We start from the raw sequence: 20,665 nt of genomic DNA, 5'->3' as shown, positions 1-20,665 counted from the left end.
GGCCAGCAATATCGGCCCCCGTTTCAAAATTGGCTGGAACCTGCCCTAGCTAACAGCTCACACCCCCCCTCGAGGTGGGGGGTGGAGGAGGGAGCAGTCTTCCAGTGCTGTTCCCAGTCCGGCTCTGGACATGGTCAGCGAAATGTGTCTTTTCCTTTGATACTAAAAATGTTTGCTCAAGCCCTGATCTGGTCACAGTATATTCACAAAATAAGTGTAACCACCCCACAGAATGTTAGTGAATGACAGCTGGAAACTGAAAGACACCAGAGCCTTTTGATATTCCTGGTTGTCTGAAAAGTAGAACACATGACCTTCCTCACACAAAGACCTTGAATGAATCATGGAAGCAAAAATGAAACCTTTACTCACAAACAATTGTGCTGGAACATTTTTCAGAGGTGGGGTGCCGCCATCAGTGTTACATGGCTAAAGTCATAGGAATGTAGCAAATGAGCCACGTTCATTCAGCAGGAGGGTGGTGAAGGTACACAATGTAGCGAATATATGTTACCCCGCATGTCAACACCACGCATACCATCAACGCATTTGTAACAACGCAAGTGCTATTACAACGTGTTTCAATCACAATGCATACTTTTACAATGAATATGCCTTTACCACCCATTCCATTACAATGCAAAGGCATGCATGGTAAAGGTATATACTCTGTAAAAGTGGTTTAGGTATTACCTACTGGCGGTCGCCAGTAGGTATATATAGTTAGGATTTTTTCTCTATGGGTTTTTTGAAAATTCTATGTCTAATAACTTTGGCGTTTGTGGACGGAATCGGCTGAAATTTTCAGGAAAATGGCACATTTTGTTTCTGAGCAGCCCTTGAAAATGTGGGGGGGGTTCGTCCAGTGGGGGCCGAGAAAAAAGGGGGGTCCCAAAACGTGTTTTTAACATTGAGTTTTCCATAGGGCGGTTGGCCTCACTTTTAGCCCGAACGGCTGAATGGATTTGCACGAAACTTGGCAAAATTGTAGGGACTGGTAGCCCGATGTGCCTTTTGTAGGTCTCAATATATGTGCTCCAGTGGATTTTGAGAAATTAACGTTTAAAAAAAGATATATATCTGTAACAGCGGACCGGTTAGCGCTCTGGTTCGCGGACTTTTCGCGCAACGGAGCTTTGTGAAGCGAAGCTGATTGGTTCTCCGGCGTCTGTCAACATTCCAAACAGTCCGTAGCGGCCGCCATCTTGTCTCTCGGTAGGATCGAGAGACAAGAGGAGGTCAAAACAAAGGGGGAAATAACTATAAGGGGGCATAGTAGATCCTCGCTGACCCCCTAGGTTTGATGTGGAGGTTTTAAAAGGGCCCCGCGGGGCAAAAAAAAAACAAAATAATAATAATCGAACGGCTGAATGGATTTGCACGAAACTTGGCAAAATATTAGGGACTGGTAGCCCGATGTGCCTTTGCTAGGTCTCAATATATGTGCTCCAGTGGATTTTGAGAAATTAACGTTGAAAAAAAGATATATATCTGTAACAGCGCTCCGCTTCGCGTACTTTTCGCGTTACGGAGCTTTGCGAAGCTGATTGGTTCTCCGGCGTCTGTCAACATTCCAAACAGTCCGTAGCGGCCGCCATCTTGTCCCTCGGTAGGATTGAGAGACAAGAGGAGGCCAAAGCGAAGGGGGAAATGACCATAAGGGGGCATAGTAGATCCTTCCTGACCTCTTAGGTTTGATGTACCATTTTGCCAAGTTTGGTGTAATTCCGTTCAGCCATTCAGGCTGTAGACGTATGTAAATGTCCTATGGAAAATTGCATGGGGAAAACACATTTGAAAGTGTTGAAATTTAGAACCAATTAAAATGTTACTTTGGTTTTGTATTTGTGTGTGATGAAAGTTAATTGGTTATGTATATATGTCAAATGAGAGGAAACCACAGCCATTTTGTGATACTACTGTCTGAGGTACATTTGTGAGGAATTTTTGGTGGTGAATTTCTGGTGTTTGATTTACACAGTACTAACACTTCTGCTACTTTTAAAAAGGTGAGTTGTTAATTTGTAAGGGGAACTATGTTGTACACTTGAAGATAATTTGAAAAATGTTTTCTGTTATTTATTTGCAGTCCTTCTGTTATACTAAATACTTGATGAAGTTAGTTTTATATTATGTATTACTAAAAACGATAAATGAAAGTGATTATTTTTTTCTGCAATTTACAGCAAGCAATTTCAAAATAAAATGGCTCACAATGAAGAGACCGTGGCAATTTCTTTTGAATTGTCCACTACATTGATTGAAATTGAGAGCACCAATAATGAAATATTGTCACAAGGAGGACATGACTTGTATGATTCCATTAGATTGATTGAAATGGACAGCACCAAGAATGAAATATTGTCACAAGGAGATGACTTGAATGATTCCACTACATTGATTGAAATTGAGAGCACCAATAATGAAATATTGTCACAAGGAGGAGATGGCTTGTATGATTCCATTAGATTGATTGAAATGGACAGCACCAATAATGAAATATTGTCACAAGGAGGAGATGACTTGAATGATTCCACTACATTGATTGAAATTGAGAGCACCAATAATGAAATATTGTCACGAGGAGATGACTTGAATGATTCCACTACATTGATTGAAATGGACAGCACCAATAATGAAATATTGTCAGAAGGAGGAGATGACTTGAATGATTTTTTTGATCAATCTCTTGATGGCGAATTTATCGAGTGTTTGGAGACCATAGAGTTACAAGAATCATCATTGCAGACTTTTAATGAGGAGATTCCAGATGAGATGATTGAAGAGGAAATTACTGATGAGGACATGTTACTAGTTGTTTCAAATTTAGAAAATTCTGAAGAATAAATTTATATTTAGAAATCAAAAATTGTTTGAGACATTATTTATTTTTATTTTTAATTTATGAGGTTGTAGCGAAGTGATTGTAGTATAAAATGAGACTTATAGTATAGAGTGCAACATTTTTATGTTACATGGTAAGTTTACTCATATTTACTTCCCTTCTGCCACTATATTATCTCCAATGTGTATTTGACATGTCTTCTTCATCTCCGGCCTCCTTTCTCTCACTGTGTGTCTCCGATGCATCTTATCGCTGGTATTTTGTGTAATTACAGAAGAGAGTAAAATAAAATAGTTCGGAACGTGAAAAGGGGGCAAAGTAGAGTACTCCTCACCCCCTAGGCCTTTTTAGGCGGTCCCAAAAGGATCAGTTTCTGCTTTCCTGAGAGATTATGGTATGAGTTCCATATACCACAATAACTTGCATTACAACATGCAAGATATCTATCTCCTATTACCAACTTTTGGAGATATTCGCGCTAAGCGCGAATATCTCCAAAAAGTAACACCTGCCCTGAGCAGTTCTTAGCCATGTTATCCAATGGGAGGTGGATAACATGGCTAAGAGTATTAGCTCGGTAATGCATGAATATCGCTGAGTTTTTAGCGATATTCATGCATTGCGGCCGTTTATTATCGCATTTGCGATAAACCTTGATAATAGTAAGGTTTATCTTCGATAATTTCTGACGATGCTTAGTGGTAAAAAATTGGTTGGTAAGCATCGTTAGCGATAAATATCGCTTAACTTTGGTAATATGCCCCAACGTCTGTTAACGTTCGATTCGAAGGAAATGAGGAAGTGTTGAAAAACATTGTCTGCGCCATCTTGCCTTTTTTGAAATGCCACACTTTTGTCGTGCACGGCAGCCATTTTAGATGTCTTGACCAGACCCACTCTCTGCACGCTGTCGATTCGTAGCATGGCTCCTCACCCTCGTAAGCATCTCCCCCAGGCACTGGTCACCACCGCTCTCTGTCTTATGCATGGGCAATAAACCTTCCCCCATCTGCGCTGCTCTTCCCTGAGAATCACACTCTGTGCCCGCCCGACACCTCCCTTTCGCCCTATTCACTACCGCACCCTCTGACACTCCTCTTCCTCTGTGTCCGAATGTCCAGGCCGGTCCTAGGCTATCAGCTAGCCCTGCAGATGTAGTTTATGGCCCCAGCTGTAAAGAATCACCCCTCTTCAAAGGAGTTATAGTAGATCAAGGCCCACACCCGATGTGATCCGTCACAGCACACGCGTTCCTACTATCTGAAAACCATCCTGTATTGTGATTGGGGAGGGGACCGAGCCTGAAGCGGAAGATTCCAGGAATGACTCTTTGTACATCAAAGTTTTTACAATTATGTGTCACATTAAAAATATATAGCACTCCAACAAAGTAGTAGGAATATAAAACTTTAATAACATATAAATATATACAACAAAACAAAAACAGTAAAAACATTTAAACAACGAAGAGACCGTGGCAATTTCTTTTTAATTATCCAATAGATTTATTGAAATTGACAGCACCAATAATGAAATATTCTTGTCAGTAGCGGTCTGTTGTGCGAATAGTTCCAAGGCAGCAGAACGCGCTGAAATCTAGATGGCACGAAAGTGATGTCTAGTAAGTTGCCGCCCAGCAAAAAACGGCGTGGGGCGCCGCGGGGGTGAGTGAGTCCACTAGGCACCACAGCTATTCTTACCGGCATTGCAGAATTACTGCTGGGGACAATGCCTGTGCTGTAGCAGGGTCACAGCAGAAACAAAAAGGATTCTGTTGAAGATGTTGTTGGTTTTCAATTTGAAAACAGTTCTGGTGTCAACTGCTATGCTAATGTAGTGGTTAATGTTTTGTTTTCTCTAGAAAATGTAAAAGAGGGGGAGGCAGTCCAAAGTTCCGTTAAAAGGGCAAAGGAAAGGATCGGTGGTTTGAACTATCAGTCAAAAAGGGGAGGGGGTGCAATAATTTTTCCTACCGGGTCACACTGTGCTTTCACCGGAAGTAAGGTCTGCAGGATTGTAGTAATTCAAAGTGAGGCTGGCGCCAGCATGGGAGCGCCGACGTCCCGCGGATACAGTTTCGTCACTCCACGGGCGATCATGGCAGTCATTCCCCATCGGGGGTCGGAGACTCCCGCGGCTCCTCTAGAATCTTCAAGGTCGTGGAGGACTACGGTGGTGGAGTCAACCAGTGACCGGGCCATTTCTTTATGTTGGGCCCGCTCTTGCCAGGTCGACCGCCATTTTGAGAGTTCGGCAGCTACCGGCGATCGCGGGGTCACATGAGCGGACGGGCTCCACCCTGCCGGGCGAGACGTTGCAGCATGGCCACAGTGGAAGAACCGTTATCTAGGTCGTTCCGAAACTGTGCAGCACTGTAGTTGTTAGGATGCCACCGCCTGGAGCGCTGAGGGTGCAGCTGGGAAGCCTCCACCTGGGGAGGCGGGAGAGGCCTGTTCGCACCGTCTCTCCCTCCCAGTGCACCCCACGGCGTCTCGCTTGAGATTTGTTATGGCCGGACCAGGCGATGAGGACGAGGGGGGGGTCGGAGGCATGTGCAAGACATCCCCCTCCAGTGTTGTCGCAGCCATTATAAAAGAAAGAAGTGTCCCGTCCGTCTTCGGGCCGGGCTTCCGGTGGATGTCGGCCGGACGCCCCTGGCTCTGGCCCCATGAACGGGTTTCTTGGTTTATCGGCTGCAGCCGGATCCCGTCGGCCTCGGCCCCCCGACCGTTGGTGGTCGGACCGGAAGAGCATGTGGCGGGACTACCTGCAACTCTCAAGGGCCACCGCGGCCGGACTGGGAGAGAGAGGGGAGGGTCGAGGAGACATTCCCCCCCCCTGCAACTGTTCAGCGTTGTAAAGGCAATCCCCTGGCCGGGTCCCGCTGGTCTCGGCCTCTCCTCCGGCTACACCCTACGTTAGGATCTCCTGGCCGAGGCGTGGCAGCAGGACCTGCCTTATATGGGCTGCTCCCGGCTGGGCGTAGCCGGAACCCTGCCCCACCTTGGAAGTTTCCAGAGTGGGGGTGGATGTTCTACTGACTTGCATTTTCCCTAGTCTATCGATTTTTTTGGCGTGGCAGGCGGTGGGACAGCGAGGGGTGATTTGGTTTCTCTTACTGTTTTGCTGGTCTCTCACCACTGGCATATTTTAACGTTTTCTTGTTTCTAGGACATTAATAGGTTTTATCATTACGTTATGTTATCGTTTCTTTGTTCGTTGTTTAATAAAAGTTCATGTTCATCAGTGGCCTACTGATTTTCGTTTTCCTATTTTTTTCTTTCCAGGTTGTTTCATGGTAAAGTTTCTGTTAACAGGATACAGTGATCACTTCGTTATTATTGCATATGTCCTTTTCACTAGGGGTGCTCTCTGGTCGGGCCAGATGACGTATCTCTAGTAAATGGTCCGGGTGAAAAAGGTGCATCAATCAGTGGGGAGTAGATAGGCATGACAGATTACAACGGGGGAGAACGGTCCGCATTACGTACCCTTTCACTACTTGCAAAGATTTTCCTACGTTTATTTGCAAACAGGGAATACCTCCAAAAAGAACTAATTCCCAAACAGTCAATGTTCGGACAATCAATCAATCAATGAGGAATGAAATAGGTACGACGTGTTAAAGGCTTGCGTTACCTACCCTTCACTATCTGCAAAGGGAGATAGAATATTCCTATTCTTCCTCGTTTGCAGGTAGAGAAGATCGTTAAGAGAATTAACTTCGAACAATTCAATGCTCGATTGAAACAATCAACAAGGGGTACTGTGAACACAAATGAACGCCGCTTATATACATACGCATTGCTATTTTCAACAGGTTGTTCCTAATGTTTCTATTTTAGCGAGGTCAAAAGAGATCCCATTAGTGGCCTACTGATTTTGCTCGATTCCTTTTGTTTTTTTACACGATTTTTCGCTATCTGCAAAGACTAAACAGAGTATTGCGACTCTGTGCTTGTTTGTAAATAGAGAATGAACCAAAGAGAACAATCAATCAAATGGAGAGAGAAGCAGGCACGACGGATTACAAAGGGGGAAAGGGCTGCGTTAACTACCCTTCACTATCTGCAAAGAGAGAGTACTCCTAATAGAAATGAGGGGTGGGGGGCAGCAATCAAAGCAGATCAGTGTGCATAAACACGAAAAAAAAAATTCTTACCACGTACTTGACATTCGACAGCTTATGATATTTGCTATTAAAAAACCATTGAAATTCACTGAAAAAACCATAGGTTATAGACCATATATAGTTAGGAATTAGCATTTACAAAACCTTGAAAATTCACTGAAAAAACCATAGGTTATAGACCATATATAGTTAGGAATTAGCATTTAAAAAACCTTATTTTACTCACACAAAACCATTGAAATTCCATATATAGTTAGTTGCACTAACTATATATTGCGCACCCGCAATCCACTGCTGATGATGTCACATATTACATCATTCATGACATGGTCAGTGACATCACTGATGACATCACTGATGACATCTCAAATGACATCACTGATGACATCTCACTTGACATCAATGATCACATCACTGATGATATCATTCATGTGACAATACAATGCATCTCCTCACATTTTAATATAACCTCTGTTTCACCCAGTGTTAAAAACAGAGTATAATTTTTGAAACCATTGACACACCAATACTAGTTACTACATACGTACTCACTGATTCCTACGTCTACACACACATTCACTCATTCACCCATACAATCATTCATACATACAATCACTCATGTTTACAACACAATCATATGCACTCATACACCTATACAGACACTCACACTCTGCCACTCATCCATGGAGTTACTCACACACCTAGTCAGTCCTGTAAAGAATCAATCACACTTCCATTTTCTACTCTATACAGTTAAACATAGAGCACCTTACGTTTTCAACCATATACTAACACATACTTACTCTCTTATACAATCATTGATACAAGTACACATTGATCTGTACAGAGTCACACACCTCCCATCCAGCCACACACACACTCAGTCTCCCATGCAAATACTTGGGCAATCAATCAATAACCCATATAGTTACTCATATAGCTACTGATCAACACATGCAGCAGTTTACAGAACAACAGACATAATGATGCACAAATTAAGACAGTTTAGTCACTAACCCATGCACTCAGTGAGACACATTTAATCACTCACTCATACATTCAGTCATGCACCTACTAAATCCTTCGTCCAGACACTTATACATCCACTCATTCTTCAATATGTAAGACATATTTTAACTTTACAGAAACATAGTCACTGGATGTTGTCATCAGTGATGTCATCAGTGATGTCATTTGAGATGTCATCAGTGATGTCATCAGTGATGTCACTGACCATGTCATGAATGATGTAATATGTGACATCATCAGCAGTGGATTGCGGGTGCGCAATATATAGTTAGTGCAACTAACTATATATGGAATTTCAATGGTTTTGTGTGAGTAAAATAAGGTTTTTTAAATGCTAATTCCTAACTATATATGGTCTATAACCTATGGTTTTTTCAGTGAATATATATATATATATATATATATATATATATATATATATATATAACCTCCTGACAGTCACCAGTGGGTAGTTATAGTTAGGACCTAGTTTCCATAGAAAATCCGCAACATTTATTTGGAATAACATTGGCGCAAGTCGACTAATCTTTGCGAAATTCTCCAAGAAGATGGCCTGCTCTACTCCGCTGCTTCCCTGAAAGTTTGGGGGTGATTGGTAAAGAGGGTGCCGAGAAAAAAGGGGGTCCCAAAACGTGTTTTCCCCATGCAATTTCCCATAGGGACCTTTAAGAAGGGCTACAGCCCGAACTGCTGAACGGAATTACACCAAATTTGGCAAAAAGGTAGAGTTTGGTTCACAGATGACGCTTTTTGTTAAATGGTGTAAATCCGTGCAGTAGTTTTTGAGAAAATCAAAAGTAAAATCATAGATATATCTATGGACGAAGTACTGTCCGAGGATTATACACGTACCCTTACGATCACAAGCTGCATGGTAATTGGCTGTCAACTGTCTGCCAGCACTCCAAACCAGGAAGTGTTGGCAGCCATCTTGTGTCTCGGTAGAACCAAGGCACAAGAAAACTGAAAAACAAGTGTGCAAAAGATGCAAAGGGGGCAGGGTAGAAACCCCCTAGACCTGCTCATGCGGTCCCACAAGGACCCCCAAGGCCTAAAAAAAGAGTTTTTTTATTAAAAAAAATCACGGGATGCACGTAGGATACGCGTATGGCGTGGAAAAAAAAAATGAAAACCTGAAGCCCGCTTTAGTGCTAATTAGCCCCTGGAGGGGGGGGGCAAGTACGGGGGGCAATGTAGTTTATTATAATAGGGGGCCCAAAGGGCCCCACAGCCCCGAGGACCGCTACCCCGGGGCTTTTTTTTTAAATATATGTGCGGTGGGGGCTCATGGCCCCCCGCAGTAAATGTAAATGTATATGTGTGGGGGGGCTCTTAGGTCCCCCCTGCCCCGGGGACCACCACTCCCCGGGGCTTTAAAACATTAATTGAGGAGGGCTCTGAGGTCCCTTCAGCCCCAGGGAGAGCCACCCTCCGGGGCTTTAAAATATTAATTGAGGGGGGCTCTGAGCCCCCCAGCCCCGGGAACTGCCAACCCCCGGGGCTTTAAAATATTAATTGAGGGGGACTCTGAGGCCCCCCAGTCCCGGGGAGCGACACCCTCGGGGCTTTAAAATATTAATTGAGGGGGCTCTGAGACCCCCCTAGCTCTAGGGACCACCACCCCCGGGCTAGATGAAAGTGTTGGGGGGGCGTGTGGCCTCTCTCCTGGTGCCCAAGATGGAGCTGGGGACCGCCACCCCCAGGGCTGGCTCTTGCAGTGTCCCGGGGTGCCCAGCCCCAGGACACTGCTGTTTCCAATGACTGTCATTGGAAACTGCTTTCCTATTAGGAAGAGAGAGCAGGTTACACTGCTCTCTCTTCCAAATAGGAAATCAGATTGATTTTTCTCAGGAGGAGCAGCATGTTAGTTGTTCTCCCTGAGGAAAAGCAATGCCGGCTCCCGAAGGACGCGGGGAGCTGGGTGGGACCGTGGGGGCATTGGGGCTCCCTCTACGATCCCCAACGTTTCATGTAAGCCCAGGGGGATGGGGTCCCCGGGATAATACAAATTAGTGATAGGGGCTATTTTTGTTATACGGTAAAATAGTACGCCCTTCAAAGCCTCGGGGACCACCACTGCCCGGGCCTTTATGTATTGTGGGAGGGCAGGATTTTGCAGTGTCCCGGGGTGCCCATCTCGCCCTTCCATAGCAAGGAAATAGGTTTTCTCTTTCAAAAACTAAATCAGAATACTTTTCTACATGGGGAGCTGCATGTTAGTAGTTCCTGCTGTGGAAAAGTAATGCCAGCTCCCAAATGCGTAGAAGTTGTGCACCAAAGGTGCTGTAGTTGCGCACTATACAGATTATGAGTTGTGCATCCAGGGTGTGCACAATAGGGGGCCGCACTGAGCTGGGTGCTTAACTTTTACTTTTCTGTTAAAAAATAGCTCCTATCAGAACTTTCTAATATTCCTGGGGATCGTATCCCCAGGGTCTTATAAAAAAATGTTGGGGACCGTGAGGGGAGCCACTATGCCCCCACGGTCTGGACGGCTTTCCGCGTTCTTTGAGAGCCGGCATTGCTTTTACACATGGAGAGATGCTAACTTGCATGTGGAAATGCAATCTTGTTTGGATTTTGAAAGTGAGAACAGATTTCACTGCTCTGTCTTTCAAATTCAAACTAAGTTTGTTATGGGAGAGCGGGAGCCGGGAGACTTCCGCCCTCTCATAGCAAACAGCAGTGTCCCAGGGGTAGGCACCCCGGGACACTGCAGGAACCGGCTCTGGGCTTGGCGGTCTCCAGGGCTCTCGAGGGCACCAGGCGGAGGGCCACGCAGCCCCCCTCACGCAATACAGAAATCTCTGGGGGGGTGGTTTTTCCCAGGGTTTGAGGGGTGTCATTGAGGCTCACACACTTTTAATTTTGTAGGGGGCGGGGGCCTTGGACGCAAAAGTAGCGCAAGGGGGTTCTAAATCTGGTATAGTGTTTTGTTTTACTTTGCTTTCCTTTCTGTCTTGTAGAGGATCCAGGGTAAATATAATGGTTTTCGTACAGCCAGTACCTTTCAACCCTACCCCCAAACGGCTTTCTGGCTGTTACCATAGTAACAGTTCATGGAACACTTACATGAGCACAGAGGTTGGAAGTTCACCACACTATGTTGCTAATGGCGTTGTACTTTTAAAACTTTTGGATTGGAACCGTTAGTTGTAGCTATAGACTCTGGTACAGATCTGGTAAAGAGTTAGTCTCAGAATTATACTTCAAATTATAAATATCATTTCTGTTGGGGACTGCTACCCCCCAAAAAAAAAGACGTATATAATTTTTTAAATTAACTTATTATAACAATAAATAACTGGAAATGTAACTTAAAGATAACAATACAATAAAGAACTAGAAACATAACTTTAATAAAACAATTTAATAAACAAAATGTGATGTGGACTCCAAAAGAAGCACAGTAGGTAATCTGCAAAACAAAAAAGAAAATTAGTCTTTAAAATTAGATCGAAGTGACTAAATGAGGTCAAACATTACAAGTCAAGGTAACAATAGGATTTTACGTGTGCAGTGTGCCTGGTACATTTCACTTGCGTTATAGGCCCGCGTTGAAGCGGTGTCTGTATGGAAGTGCCTACTCCGTCAGATTTAAATTACAAATCAACAGGTCTTTAAAATGATTCAGAGATGAGACAGAATTAGGTGAGAGATCAAGTCATTATGCAGGACAATATTCTTTAGGGCTTATTTACAAGAGGCTTGAGCCACTTTTGTGTTACTTTTTTCATGTTGAAAGTGTCGCAAAAGTGGCGCAAGGGGCTTGTAAATAAGATCTTTTATTTGTAATGCAATTAATCGGAGGTATTGTATACCTAGGCCGCTCTGCTTACCTTGTGTAAACACTGTGCCAGCAAAATTCACAACTTCAACTTAGCTTTGGTTCTACACATCAGAGTAGACAGCAGCGTCCATAACTTTAAAAGAGGAAGAGAAATGACGTGTGAGAGAGTGAGAAAGAGAAAGAGAGAAAAAATGACATGAAAACGTGGAAGAGATAAAGTTGTAAGTGGAGCTGTTAATACTGGAGAAAATATTCGTAGCTCACCTTTTGCCTCTGTTGTGTGACTAAGCACGTGCTGATTCATAGTGCATCCTCCAGTTTAGTGATCTGAAAGATAGAATATAGACTTTGTAATAGCATAGTACATACAACTGCACACGTATATTTTCACTTTATTGATTTGTATACTCAGGATAATGTATTTATTTAACTTCCACTGTAAGGAGGTGTCTGTGCGCTGTTTTTCTTCCACTGCATAGCGGTGAGTTCTCGATATTGCAGGGCAGATTTACAAGCTCCCTGTGCCACCAGTACGTCACTTTTTGTGACGTACTGGTGGCGCAGGGGACTCCTCTATATTTACGAGAGGAAAAGCCACCCTGCGTGACTTTTCCTCTCCACGTAAATATGGCCCCTTCACACGCAGCACTTTGCGGTGAAGGGGCATTTCATGGGTGTTGCTGAGGGTGTTGCTGTGGGTGTTCCCACGCAACACCCATGGAACAAGACACATTGTCCAGATTTACGAGAAATCGTAAATCTGGAGATGCGTCTGAATGCTACGTCACCCTAGAGGTGGCGTAGCAAGGCGCAATGAGGACAAATGTTTTCATTTCTCCTCGGTTTATTTTCCTCTTTCAATGCGTGCTGCATTCTACGCACGCATTGAAAGAGGAAAAAGCCTTTAGTTATTTTTTTTGTGCAGGAAGGTGCCTCTTCCTGCACAAATCGATCTGCCCTAGGCGAAGGCATCCTTGCACCATGGTGCAAGGGTGCCTGCGCCGGCGCATGGCAATTGTTTGTGCGCCAGCGGAGGGGAGAGCACAGGAATGCGACATATTCTTGTAAATATGTCGCATTCCTACGCTCGGAAAGTGCCGTAGCGTGGTGCAGCCAAAGAGCTTACGGTGCCACGCTGCGGCACTTTCTTGTAGACCTGCCCCTGCGTACCTAGACTGTTGCATCTCATTAACTCACAGAATCTGGAGGTGAGTTTTTCTTGAGAAGTCAGAGGCAGATTTACAAGATCATTGCGCTTCTTTTCCCATGTTAAAAGGGACACAAAAGTGGCGCAAGAAGCTTGTAGATCTGTTCGTCAGACTGTTGTAACCTATCTATTCTCTCTGCTTGGAGTTAATTGTATATTTCTACGTAGTGAATGTGCTGGACACTACCCACTCTCTCCTTTCACAGATGACTTGTTATTGTTTCAGAAACATGCTTCTTTTCTCACCTTGTGCCATTGGCGTGATTCAAAGAGTGCACTACGTGTCGAAGCAGCTTTCTCAGAAGTTGTTACGATGGCCACGCATCATCGCAGAATCCTCGAACATCGCCCTTTCACACACGTTCCTTCTCACATTTATAACAACTATTTGTATAGTTTATATTCTGGACGTTTGAGCGATTATAAAAATGTTCCTGCTATTGGGAAAAAAGATATACATGTAATTTGATACACTATATAGGACTGCGTTTTTCTAAATCGCTGCGTCGCTTTTTGTATCCAGTATGCTACAGTCCTTCGACTATCTTCGATGCATACACAGGCCTCACTGCTCACCTTTTCGTGGATAGGACACCTTCTACATCATGCAGTCCGGCTCTGCCAGTAAGAGGGTCTCACATATGGTGCAGAGTCTTGATATCTCTATGGCTAACGACATACTCGTGCTCCCATCATCATCATCGCAGGTTCTTCACCCGCTCAGTGCTTCGGGTACCACTAACTCAGTGACAAAAGAGGCCGTGCACATGGTAGTGGGCCCCTTTGTTTGGTAGTTTGGCCTACATGAAGCTTGTGAACCACCAGGACGGGCCATCACAGCGCTTGCGATGGGAGCAACTCTAAAATGGCGTACAGCACGTGCGCCCCGTCTTTTTTATAGGTATGGTCACATGTGTAGTGACATATGTGCTGGATGGGTGTATACCAGCCATGAGGGAGTGTGTGTGCTGATCTGACAACTAGACCTGGAACTAAGAAATCACTACAATGGAAATCTGGGCCATGTAGTCTTGTTGTGTTTTCCTGGTAGCGTAAGCTTCAAATAATTTACCACCACCCCCCGGGGCTTTTAAATGTTGGGAGGGGGCCGCGCGGCTCCGGGATACTGCAGGAGCTGGCCCTGGGGCGTGACAGTCTCCAGGGCCTTCGAGGGCTCTAGGCATAGGGACATGCAGTCTGCCTCACACAATACACTAAAAAAGAAGAGAAAGTGATGAGAGATGATTTGTGACGTGTTTAGGCATGAGAGCCTGGATAATCATTAAATGGGGTCTGGCAGTGAAGTGCGTGGTTATTCTGGAAGAAGTCTTTTGGGGTCTTGCGAAAGCAAGTCATCCTTAATAAATGCCTCTCTCTGTGTGTACTTGCAAGGTTATCTGACTTGCTCGTATGTTAAAAAAGATACTTTCCACACCTCTTTTTGAATGATTGTGAAGCATTGTAACAAGATGTATTAGCGACCAATCCCTTTCCTTGCGCAGATTTTGAAAAACATTCGATTAGCTGTTGTGTGGTAACGTGTACCTTCCTGATGCTAATTTTGATTGGCTTTTTTTTTCTATGTGACGTTACGATACACTCACCATGTATGTAGCCCATTTTGTGACGTACTTTATTTTACAATGAGTTTCAAAGACTAGTTGTGGTAGGGTGTTTTGAACTTAAAGTGTGTAGTCTGCTTACGAGTTTGTTGACTGTAAAGGTATTTAAAAATATGCACAAGTTTTCAAAATATTTTTATTGAGTCTTTTATATTCATCATATGGGTGAAATGCAAATTTTTATTTTTCATTCATTGGTATCACGCGTTGGACCACATTTCTTTTATTTTATCATAAGCAGTCATTTCTTAAGTTTACATTATACAAGTGTTGCCCCATAATTTTTTTTAAATGTTTGGGCTTTTTTTTTTACTTTCAGATAAAGTAGAATAGAAATGCTACGACAAACACTCCCTCACTACTTCATCTTTTTTTATGTACATTTCATGATTACATTTTATAATCATTTAAAAAATTTTAAAGAATTAATATTCACATTAATATAGGAAAACACAATTATATTATTTTGTTGAAAAAAAGTGCTTGCGAAGAGAATCCTCTTATTCTTAGTGAAAATTACTAAAAGCACTACTCAATATAAATACTTTTAGCCCATTTTCACTATAGAAGTTAAAGAGTATTCTCTTTTATTGCTAAGTATTTTCTCGAAAGGTTATTTATACTATATTTTTTCAATCATTAAGAAATACTTGCATACTAAGAAAAAAACAATTCTTGGTTGTAAGTCTTCCACTTCAGTTGAAGGATCATAAAGTCAAATATAAATTAAAATATACATTAACAATATGATCCCTCTGTGGAAATGAAACAAAGATTATGACATCGCTTCTAATCATTATTTTGCACGTAGTAATTCCTGTAATAACCTTTTTTCGACTTATTTTTCTAGTAACTTCCCTTTTTTTGTAATTCATTCAGTAAAGTAAAAGTGAACCAAATAAGAATTCAGTCAGTGTCTTTAATTATATTAATGTAATCATTCACTCAGTAAGCATGTACTCATGAGGTGAGGCAGGCTTCAGGGAATGGAGTGCTTTAAAGTATCTGTGACGTATGCGCGGGTACGTGTACAGTAGGATTACAGTTGCACAGCAGTGTGCGAGGACAGTACGCGTACCATACGTGTACCACAAAAAAATGCAAAAAATATAGAAATGTATTTATATATATTGAAAAAATATATAAAATAAAAAAAACATTTTTTATTGTTTTACATTAAAAATATGTAATGTAATTTCAAAAATAAAATAGCTAAAAATAATTATAAAATTTTTTGTAAATTAGTATAAAAAACATAAATATAACAATACATTTAAAAATTGGCATTTACAAAACCTATAAAATTCACTGAAAAAAACATAGGTTTTAGGCACTTTATAGTTAGGAATTAGCATTTAAAAAACCTTAGAAATTCACTGAAAAAACCATAGGTTTCAGCCTCGTTATAGTTAGGAATTAGCATTTAAAAAACCTTGGAAATTCACTGAAAAAAAACCATAGGTTTCACACATGTTATAGTTAGCTGGGCATTTCACTCATACAAAACCATTGAAATTTCCCTGTTATAGTTAGTTCAGCTAACTATAACTCGCGCGCCCACAATGCACTGATGATGTCACATATTACATCACTCATGACATCACTGATGACATCTCAAATGACATCACTGATGACATCATCCTTGTGATAGAGTGGCTGACCTCCTCTCACCCTAATATAAACTTTGATACACACATTCAAAAATAGTAACTAACATTTTCAAAACAATGGACATACCAATACCAGTTACAACAATCTATTCAGTAATTCCAAGATCTACATACACACCCACTCATTCACCAACAGTCCTATACAGTAACTCATACATGTACTCACTCATCATATGTACTCGTACACCTATACATCATGTTACACACCACCACTCATCCATAGAGTTACTCAAACACAGTCACTCATGCTAATAAAGAATCAAACATCCATGTACTTGCATATACAGTTATACACACACCACACTTACTTATACAGAAACTTACATACACTTCATCTCTTAACAATCACTTATAGAAACATACTTATTCATACATGAACTCTTCCAAACTCTCATTCTCACATATACTCACTTACATACACCAATACTCACATACACTAGTTTAAAACATATGAAATTACTCATAAAGACACTATTGAGACAGTCATTCACTCACTAATGCACCCATACACACACTCACCCACCCATATAGTCCTGCACACATGCGGTCTTCAAAACACATACAAACAGTGAGTCACTCATTCATGCATCTATGCGCTAAGTAATACCCCCCACCGAACCATACAGACACTCATAGTGATACTCAGAAAACCAACTAATAACCCATATAGACACTCATGTAGCTACTCACCAACCCATGCAGCCAATTATACACAAAGTGAGAGACTGATACAGATATTTTCATAGTAAACATTACACGCTAACCCATGTATTCACTAAGATACACTTAGTCAGGCAGTTATACAATCAATTGTACAAAAAAACTATCCATGTATACACTTATTTACCCATTTATTCTTCCATCGACCTTGAGATATACATATATAAAAAATATTTAATTTTCAGAAAGACACACATTCACTAGATGATGTCATCAGAGATGTCATTTGAGATGTCATCAGTGATGTCATGAGTGATGTAATATGTGATGTCATCAGCAGTGCATTGTAGGCGTGCAAGTTATAGTTAGCTGAACTAACTTAATGGGGAAGTTTCAATGATTTTGATGAGTGAAATGTCCAGCTAACTATCGCATGTGTGAAACTTATGTTTTTTTCAGTGAATATATATATATATATATATATATATATATATATATATATATATATATTACCTACTGGCGGTTGCCAGTAGGTAGTTATAGTTAGGACCTACTTTCAATAGGAAATCTACAACATTCTATTTGGAATAACTTTTGCGCCGGTGGACGAATCTTCGCAAATTTCTCCAAGAAAATGGCCTGCTCGGTTTCGGTCCTTCCCTGAAAAGTTTGGGTGTGATTCGTCAAGTGGGGGCTGAGAAAAAAGGGGGGTCCCAAAACGTGTTTTCCCCATGCAATTTTCCATAGGGACCTTTAGTCAAGTCAAGTCAAAGATCTTCATTCGGATGTAGGAGCATCCATAAAAGTACATAAAATCACATCATCATCCACAACACATAATATCACAATCAAAAAACTCATAATAAAATCACATAAGTCATCAAAATATATGTTAAAACGGTATAAATAGTTTGCATAGATGGGTCCAACTGTAATTTTAAGGCTCATAATAGTATGTACTAGAATTAAAAACACTGCAGCAGAAATGTCAGTAATGTATGCAAAGGGCAAAAGCAGCTATATGTGCAAATAAGCAATGTGCAAACTTAAGGCTCATGATAATGTATACAAGGATTAAAAAACACTGCAGAAGTGTCAGTAATTTGTGCAAAGGGCAAAAAGCAGATATATGTGCAGACAAGCAATGTGCAAACTAGGCAATGATAAAACAAAAACCTTTCACGTCATAATCAATGATACTCTTGAGCGGTCGGCATTTCTAAGAAAACATCTGACTCTGAAAATCACCTCGTCAGTGCCTAGCCTCAGTAAATCATCAAAGGCTAGGTTAAAATCCAACTGGGCTGTCTTGCGAAGGTATGGCATTAAAAGATGTTTAGTGTATTTCTCATAGAAGCCGCAAAAGAACAAGAAATGTAAAAGGCCTCGTTTCCCACCACGGTTACAGGGGCAGTTTAAGTTTTCTAAGTTCCTGTTAAAACCCATTGGAAAGCATAATAGATTTTTAATGCTCCCGTCCCTGAACCGAAACAATAAACTCCTGTTCCATTTGCTCATCTTTCTACACAGGTAGCCCTAGGGTAGGTCATAGGGCCTGTCGCTAGATACCAAGATGGCTATGTACCTTAAACTGGCAGGTCTTACGAACTCTTTCTTTTCCCTTTCGTTGTTGTAGAGAATATACAGGGCATTTTTTACCAAGTTCTTATGTGTACGATCTATTGTGTGGGGAGATGTAAATAAGTGGCCCTGCTCCACACTCACTAGACTTTTTTCCACCGCCCCGAACCATGGTATATGACTGGCACGTTCGCTTTTTAGACGATCCATAATGATGTCATGGGTCAAGGACGCAGATGGATTCGTCCATATTTTCAGGGCGGGTCTAGATTTTATGAAGTCCTCTGTGTACTTAAGGCTCAGTTCTCGGTGACACACAAAAGTTGGGGCAGAAATAACCCACCCCAGGATCTTTCTACAGAACCTATTCTCCATCGTCTGTATGTTGGTACAGTTCGTATGGCCCCACACCTCGGTGCCATAGGTGCCTGTGGGTAAGCATTGGGTCTTATAAATTTGCAATAATGATGTAATGGCCTCAGCATGAAGATGTTGACGGAGTGAGGTTACAGAATTTATGGCTTTGCCCAGTTTGTTTCTCCCCTGGGCAACATGAGGTTGCCAGGAGCCAGAATCAGCGAACAACAGGCCTAAGTATGGGAAAGTGCTTGTGCATTTTAAAACATTATTCCCTATCAAAATTTGCTTGATCTTATGTTTTTTTGGGCCACAGCACATTATATATGATTTGTTAAAATTTGTGCTGAGGCCAAGATCTGCCATGTACGAAACAAAGCCGGAAATTAAAATTCGCAGGGCATTCGGTGTACGGGCCATAAGGACTGCATCGTCTGCGTAGAGAAGGGTGGGAAATAGTTTGCCATTGATTTGCGGGACATCAGTTGTTAGTTTACACACGGAACTGCTTAATTCGTTTATGTACAAGATAAAAAGCAGGGGAGCCAGAACGCAGCCCTGTCTGACCCCCCTGCCAATAAAAATATCATTAGAAACTTCGCCAGAGGTATTCAAACGAACGCGGGCCCTCAAGTCACTGTGCAGATGAGCCAAGAAATAAACTTAAGGTCCATCTAACCCATACTTTAACAAAACTGACCATAAACGGGAACGATTAACAAAATCAAAAGCAGAACTTAAATCCATGAAACCTAAATAAAGAGGGGATTTTTTTGCGATGGTATATTTTGCCATCAATAGATTTAAGTTTAGGCATTGCTCCACAGTGCCGACATGGCTTCTAAAGCCAAGTTGGCATGGGTGTAAAATGGAATTATCTTCTGCCCAAGCTCTAATCCTGTTAAAAAGGACCCTGCCTAGAATCTTCAAGGTGTTGTCTATTAAAGATATAGGATGATAACAGGCAGGGTCCGATCTGTTCCCTTTTTTAAAAATGGGCACAATAGTACTATTTGACCACGTTACCAGAGGGGCAGTATGTGATAGGTTGTTAAAAATATTACACAATAATGGCGCCCAAAATTCAGGTTCCGATTTAATTTGGTCAATGGACAGACCATCGGGCCCAGGGGCTTTGTTCCCAGCACTTTCTGAGATGGCATCTTCCACCTCCATTAAAGAAATATTCAAAGTGATTGACGGGGGGGTAGTAATCATAGGGTCTGAAGGGGCCTCATAAATTTTCAAAAAGTGGTCTACCCACACGTCTCCTGGGATATTGCAATTTATGGGGGTAGTATCTGTTCCTAGTGATCTTAAACTCTTAACTTCGGACCAGAACCCGGAAACATCCCTCAAAGAAGCAAAACGCACGAGAGAGTCCCAGTGATCTTTTACTAACTCCTCAGATCTTATTTTTTTTCAGAACAGATTTTATTAGTGTTATGGCAGTTGACAGAATACAAAAGAAACACTGCTTCCAAGATTGCAGAAAGACAGTGAGCATAGAAGAGCAACAGTGTTCAAGAAATTCAGTCAACATTATCCAACACCCCCCTCCCCGCATCCCCACCCGGTTCCCACCCCCCTCCCTGCACGGTGTTCATACTGTCCAGAAACAGGAGCCAAAGCAGCATGGTAGCGACAGGTGGTCAGTTCACATGGGGGTAGTACAGACGCGATCCATATCAGAGGCTTGTGGCGCCGGGGGGTCCAGCAATAGGCCCCTATAATCAGCCCATTTCTTCCAAATCCTATAATGTTTCTTGGGG

This window comes from Lissotriton helveticus, chromosome 6 (assembly GCF_964261635.1).
Source record: "Lissotriton helveticus chromosome 6, aLisHel1.1, whole genome shotgun sequence".
In the NCBI taxonomy this organism is placed as follows: Eukaryota; Metazoa; Chordata; class Amphibia; order Caudata; family Salamandridae; genus Lissotriton; species Lissotriton helveticus.
This window is presented reverse-complemented; position numbering follows the sequence as displayed.